At 35.7% G+C, this 7,805-nt stretch overlaps 1 pseudogene; it reads right to left on the bottom strand.

Annotated features, from left to right (window-relative positions):
- Window positions 1–3,362: 3,362 nt before the first annotated feature.
- LOC131167417 (uncharacterized) lies at window positions 3,363–7,287 on the bottom strand (annotated as a pseudogene).
- Between the last annotated feature and the right edge of the window lie 518 nt (window positions 7,288–7,805).

Here is a 7,805-nt window from a genome sequence, read left to right as displayed (position 1 = left end):
ATTCATATATGGAATTCTTCCTAGTCAACTTTGCCAGTGAGTGTGATTACTTAGAAAAACCTTCTACGATTGGTGGTAATATCCTATTAATCCTAAGAAACTTCTGACCTCGTGGACATTCTTTGGTCTGGCCCAATCCACTACTGCCTCTATCTTGTTCGAGTCCATAGAAATACCACCCCTGAATATCACATGCCTGAGGAACAAACCTTGTTCCTACCAGAACTCACATTTCTTGAATTTGGCATGAAGCCTCCTTTCCCTCAACACCTGAAGTACTATTGACTCATTCTAAGTTGTGCTTCCAAGTGCAGAAGTGTCAAGTTATATCAAGGATGAGTCTAGGATCATATTCCACAGGGACCACTAAGTATCAAAATATTTATGAAAGTTTAGTGAAATCTTGTTGCTGAAAAATGGGGTTTGAAAATCTTTTTGGTCTTTTACGATTTTGAAAATAGTAAACAAAGTGAGAGAAGCTTGAGTAAACTATCAAAATGAGATTGAAATTTTATCAATTTTCCAAAAATGTAAATCTAAAAAAAAATGCAACCAAAACTAAACAAATTAACTGAAACAATTTTACCAAACACTCGGGTTATGGGTTCAATGTTTATTTGCTTCCACCATTTACTAATTCCCTAGGCCTTACTCCTATTCTTGTTAATCCAATCAAGGCATTAATAAGATGAAATTTTATTACTAAAGCTCAAGTAAATTGGCCAAATCCAAATGGAAGAAAATAAAAACTCTCATTAAGCATCAACCGAATTTTATGTAAATTAGTTGATGAAAATCCTAGATTAAATCAAGGTTTTGATGTGCCTAACGTCAACAACAAAACAAGAAATAAGAGCCAGTGATTTATCAACGATGTCTTAAATTTTCGGTTTCAACCAAATAAAAGTTTATCAATAATTTTTTAGGAGAACTAATAAACCATGGAAAGCAAACGACGTCGACCCACAACCCGAGTTATAAAACCTAGCCACTCATGCTTGCAATCTGCAATTTTCGGGTCAAGCAAATTCCACAATAAATCATTGCAATAATAAAATAGAAAAAAAAATAGCAACTTAAAAGAACAATAAACTAGATGTGTAATAAAACTAAAGAACTAATTAATCTAACCTAAAATCATTCCAATCATTAAACTAAATGTATACTGAACTAAAATAACAAATTAACTCAACCTTGAAAGCATTCAAAAGAACAAGAATTTAATTCATCCATGGACTACGCGAATAATAAAGTGAAGAGAAAAAAAAAATTCAATCTAATATTAAACTAGACAAAAAAATGTATTGTAACAGCCATAAAAAAAAATATTAAAAGAGAGAGAGATAAAGAAAGAGAGAGAGAAGGAGGAGGAGGCAGTGAGGAGTTCAACACAGCAGCTACGGTTGCTGTTCTTCCTCTTGCAGTAGTGCGCACAAGAGACCCACGCCGCCCCCCAGCTACACTCTCACTGCCCCCTGAAGACCTCTAAAAAAAAACCCTACAAAACTATTTATTTATTTTTTCTTTCTTCTTTCTTCTTTTTGTTAACATCTAATCCATTCTGAACTTTCAAAGCCAATTTTGACCTAGTTAACGTTAGTATCTCTCAAAGCTCGAAACATGAAAGTTGTAGATAATCCTTTCCTCTTTCTTTAGAAATTTGAATTGTTTCTATCAGAGTTGGAACGAAAAATTTATTCATGAAATACGAATAAGTGTCAGTTTTGGTTCCCAGGACTTTTCTTGAAATAAAAAATTATCAAAAATTCGTAAATTACACAATAAAGCCCAAATATTATAAATAGATCACCTTATTAAAATATTTAGAGTAATTAGGCATTTAATTAAAAATATAAGTCGTAATGCATGAATTAAAGCACCTAATTATGCAATTTAAGCGCGCAATCACACCCCCCAACTAATGTTTTGCTAATCTCTAGCAAATAACATGAATGCATTCAAACTAGGGGAATAAAAAATAAGATTCCAATACTTATGAAAATTGCATGCCATGAAAATATGCTTACTGAGTTTAGGAACACAGGACACAGATTAACCCAAGTTATGTATCAACTGAAAATTTTATACACCATCTAGTAACTCAACCAAGGTAATGAAGTGTAACACAGCTCACGTGTACAAGAAATGGTCAGAATTCCAAGATTGACTACCAATAGACATTAACGGTTTCAATCACAACAAGTAGTCTAACACAACCGTACGGTCTTACTCTAATTTCAAACCATTGTATTGGCGGCTTTCACACTATTACACTTTAAAAGGCCCCCACTTTCTTGATTAGTTAGGACCCCGGTAGTAGGTAGCTGTTTCCAGTGCTTAAATGTACAAAGGCGGCTTTCACGCTACTACACTTTAAAAGATACCCACTTTTTGTTTAGTTAGGATCCTGGTAATAGGTAGCCCTTTCCAATACACAATTGCTTCCCTCTTTTTATTTTTCTTTTTTCTTTTTTTTTTATTTTATTTTTTTTTTCCTTTTTACAGTCAATCCCTGACTTGTTTCTTATTTTCATTTGCTTCAAAATTTTTTTCTAAGCCATTAGGATATGGTTCATTAGAGTCCCAAACAATTGAAGTGCATATCGACCAAAAATGGTCTAAGGTAGTCGTTCTAAGTTTTCTAACCTGTGTAGTGTGTGTAGCAAGACTTTCAATTTCCTTCCCTTGGATGAAACAAAGTGAAATGGATAAAAATCTCTTTTGATTTAAAATTTGATTGCACTACATCCTACATGTTCCATATCCTCAAGAAAAAAAAAAATTGGCATGTAATGTTCACAAATGAGGAATTTAGCATGCTTTGAGCTCCATAACAGTTGCAAGTATCACATTAAAGCTCTTTCACATGACAACACACAATATCACATGCAAATGCTCTCCCCCCAACTCAAATGCAACATTGTCCTCAATGATGCAGGAGAAATGAAAGAGTTTACCCAAGAGAGCAGTTAAACATAAAGCAAAACAACTATAAGACGAACAAGGAAATAAAGGAAAAATTACAAGATAGAGGAAAAAAAAAGAAATACCTGAACCGCTTTGAAAAGAACACAATCCTAGGGAATAAGAAATAACAACTAAAGAACAAAGGAAAACAATGAGAATAATAAAAATATAAATGAAAAAGAAAAGAAAAGAAAATGTAGAGTAGATTCCTCATGTGCAAAATTAGAAATAAAAGGCTTCAGCCTTTGACCATTAACCTTAAAAACATTACCATTTTGAGGATTCAGAATCTATACAGCACCATGAGGAAAAACAGTCTTCACCACAAAAGGTCCACTCCACCGAGACCTTAACTCGCTAGGAAACAAATGCAGTCGAGAGTTGTACAATAACACCTATTGGTCGGGCTTAAAAGTCTTACGCTGAATGTGTTTATCATGAAAGTTCTTCATTCTTTCCTTGGACAATTCAGAATTGTTGTAAGCATCCATCCTTAGCTCATCCAATTCAGATAACTGTAATTTTCTCACACAACCAGCGTCATCAATGTTAAAATTACATTGTTTAATAGCCCAATACGCCCTATGTTCCAGCTCTACAGGCAAATGACAAGTCTTACCAAACACTAATCTATATGGAGACATGCCCAAAATGGTTTTACAGGCTGTTCTATAGGCCCACAAGCTATCAGACAATCTCAAAGACCAATCCTTCTTGTTTGGGTTAATAGTTTTCTCAAGGATGTTTTGAATTTCCCTATTTGCTAATTCAGCTTGTCCATTAGTTTGAGGATGGTAAGCAGTAGAGATTTTGTGATGGATACCATACTTCTTCAATAAGGCTGAAACATGTTTGTTGCAAAAGTGCGTGCTTTGATCACTGATTATGGTTTTAGGCATGCCAAACCTTGCAAAAATGTTTTCTTTCAAAAATTTTATAACCACTTGATGGTCATTAGTTCTACAAGGGACTGCCTCAAAAATGTTTAAATAGCCATAAGAAGAAGGAAATGGTCCCATGAAATCTATACCCCAACAATAAAAAATTTCAATTACTAGTATAGGTTGCAAAGGCATCATGTTTCTCCTAATGATTCCTCCTAATTTTTGACAAGGTTCACAAGCTTTACAGAAACTCAAAGCATCTTTAAACATACTTGGCCAATAAAACCCACTTTGAAGAATTTTAGCCACTGTTTTGTGAGCAGAAAAATGCCCACCACAAGCTTCTGTGTGGCAAAAATTTAAAACACCAGAAATTTCATTGTTAGGCACACACTTCCTAATGATCTGATCTGAACAATATTTAAAGAGATAAGGATCATCGTAAAAGAAATTCTTAGCATCAACCTTCAACCTTCTGATGTCCTGAGCATTCCAACGAGGTGGAGTTTTCCCTGTGACCTAGAAATTCACAATATCAGCGTACCATGGTAAAGATTCAACTGCAAATAATTGTTCATCAGGAAAATAATCATAAATTAAAGAAAACTTCTCAGAAACTTCTAGTTGAAGCCGAGAAAGGCAATCTGCCACCACGTTTTCCACTCCCTTTTTATCTTTTATTGTGAGATCAAATTCCTGAAGTAGAAGTATCCACCTTACCAGCCTTGGCTTAGTGTCTTTTTTTGACAGTAGAAATTTTAGAGCAACATGGTCAGTGAATATTATGACAGGAGAACCAAGAAGATAAGATCTAAACTTATCCAATGCAAATACTATAGCTAGTAGTTCTTTTTCTGTGGTGGAATAGTTCTTTTGTGCAGCATTTAAAGTCTTACTAGCATAGTATATAACATATGGCAGTTTATCTCTTCGTTGTCCAAGAATAGCTCCCACAGCAAAGTCACTTGCATCACACATTAATTCAAAAGGAAGTGACCGGTCAGGAGATTGAATGATATAGGTGCAGTGGTAAGGCATGTTTTCAGTTCATCAAAACCATTTTGACACTCTTGGGTCCATTCAAATTTAACATCATGCATCAAAAGTTTGCAAAGAGGTTTAGAGATAAAGTTAAAATTCCTTATGAATCTTCTATAAAAACCGGCATGCCCTAAAAATGATCTAACATCTTTCACATTTTTAGGTGCAAGCAAATTTGAAATCAAGTCTATTTTAGCTTTATCCACCTCTATGCTTGAAATCAAGTCTATTTTAGCTTTATCCACCTCTATGCCTCGAGAGGATACAATGTGCCCCAAAACTATTCCTTGTTGGACCATAAAGTGACATTTTCCCCAATTTAACAACAATTGCATTTCTTCACATATTTTCAAAACAACTTGCAAATTAGACAAACATGCATCAAATGTTTTTCCAAAAATTGAAAAGTCATCCATGAATACCTCTACACTGTCCTCAATCAAGTTGCTAAAAATACTTAACATGCATCTTTGAAAAGTAGTCGGGGCATTGCATAGCCCAAATGGCATTCTCCTGAAGGCAAAATTTCCAAAGGGACAAGTGAAGGTAGTCTTCTCTTGGTCCTCTGGAGCTATTTCTATTTGATAATAACTGGAGAATCCATCTAAAAAACAGTAATATTCATTCCCTGCCACTTTTTCTAAAACCTGGTCAAGGAAAGGCAAAGGAAAATGATCCTTCCTAGAGGCAGCATTCAATTTCCTATAATCTATACACATCCTCTAGCCTGTGGTCTCTCTAGTAGGCACCAATTCTCCCTTATCATTTTCTACAACAGTTATACCAGATTTTTTTGGAACAACTTGTATAGGACTAACCCATTTACTATCAGCGATTGGATATATGATGCCTATGTCTAACAATTTCAAGACTTCCTTTTTTACCACTTCCTTCATTGTGGGGTTTAGTCTCCTTTGCATCTCTCTAAAGGGTTTTGAATCCTCTTCCAAATATATCCTATGTGTACAAATGAGAGCACTTATACCTTTAATGTCGGCAATGGATCAGCCAATGGCTGATTTGTGTTGTGTCAAAATTCTCAACAACTTACTTTCTTGGTCAGGGGTCAACAATGCAGAAATTACCACTGGGAATGAGTTCTTTAGTCCAAGGTAGGCATATTTTAGCTCCAATGGCAGTGGCTTTAATTCTAACACTGGTGTCTTCTCATTGGATGGTTGTGTTGGGGTTTGTATTGCCGGTAGTGGTTCAAATTTGAGCTTCCATTGCATCTCAGTTGAATCACCTGCAGCACAAAGAGAAGAAAAATGATTAGTGGACTCAATTAAATCAAGGGAGTCTTCTAAATCCTCCCACTGCTCATCACAATCATAATTTAACTAAGAGTATCTGCAATTAAGGATTCCAATGAATTGACTTCTTGAATGTCTTCATGTTCTTGAGGTTGCCTGCACAAATTGAAGATATTCAGTTCTTAAGTCATATTTCCAAAACTCAATTTTAAAACACCACTCCTACAATTGATTATGGCATTAGAGGTTGCTAAAAATGGTCTTCCCAAAATCACAGGTGGTGAAGAATTTGCGTGGGATGACACTTTCATATCCAAGACCACAAAATCCACAGGGTAATAAAATTTATCCACTTGGACCAAGATGTCCTCAACAATACCCTTAGGAATTTTTATGGATCTATCAGCAAGCTGCAAAATAATGGATGTGGTTTTCAATTCCCCTAGCCCCAATTGTTCATACACACTATAAGGTAGCAAATTAACCCCCGCACCTAAGTCTAGCAAGGCTTGCCCTATCTTTGAGTTTCCAATGACACATGAAATAGTAGGTGACCCGGGATCCTTATACTTAGGTGGTGTGTGATTTTGAATAATGGCACTGACTTGCTCAGTGAGGAAGGCCTTTTTTTGCACATTCAGTTTGCGTTTTACAGTACATAAATCCTTTAGAAATTTAGCATAAGCAGGAATTTGTTTTATAGCATCTAGAGGTGGAATGTTAATCCTAACTTGCTTAAAAATTTCTAGGATTTTAGCATGTTGTTTATCCTTGTGCAAAGAAAGAAAATGTTGTGGAAACGGTGCAGGTATGGGATATGCATCATTATTTGAAATTAAAGTGCTTGACTCACCACTATCAAGAGGAGGGTTAGCATTTTTACCTGAACTTCGTGCACCATGGACAGGGTCACCCAAAACCTTACCATTCCTCAAAGTTGTAATAGCTTTCACTGATTTCACATTGCTTCCTTCACCAGTATTTTGAGATGATTGACTGTGCCCTTGTGGATTGGGTTGGGGTTGAGTTGGAAATTTTCCTTTCTCCTGGTTACTTAAAGTGGTGGTTACTCTAGTGAGAGTCCCTCTGAAGTCATTGATGGCCTGGGAGTTCTGGTTGTTGATCGTGCTCTGACTCTGCATAAACTGTTGCAAGCTAACAGTTAGTTACTATATGGAGTCATCCATTCCTCTTCTCTGCATTGAGGGCGGCTGATTTGGAAAATGAGGTGGTCCCAAGCCTTGGCCAACAGCTGCATAAGGATTATATTGACTTGGTCCCTGCGTAGATGGCCCCACTTGGTCATTTTTCCAATTGAGATTTGGATGATTTCTCCAACCTGCATTATAAGTATTAGAATAAGGTCCAAAAGAATTCTTAGAAACCATATGCACTGGGTTAGATTGATCAAGCAAAACTTCCTTAAAAGCAGGAATAATTGGACATACATCAGTCACATGCCTTGGATCCTCACATATGCTACATTTTTCAGAAGATGATGGTAAAATATGCATTTCATTTACCTTCTTAAGCTCAATGGAATCTAACCTTTTAGACATCAATGTAAGCCTAGCATTCAAATCGTCAACTTCTTTCAATTGATACTTACCATCCCCACTAATACATTTTTTTGTTTCAGATCTATCATACACATCAGAGA

Source organism: Malania oleifera, chromosome 11 (assembly GCF_029873635.1).
Source record: "Malania oleifera isolate guangnan ecotype guangnan chromosome 11, ASM2987363v1, whole genome shotgun sequence".
Classification (NCBI taxonomy): Eukaryota; Viridiplantae; Streptophyta; class Magnoliopsida; order Santalales; family Ximeniaceae; genus Malania; species Malania oleifera.
This window is presented reverse-complemented; position numbering and strand designations above follow the sequence as displayed.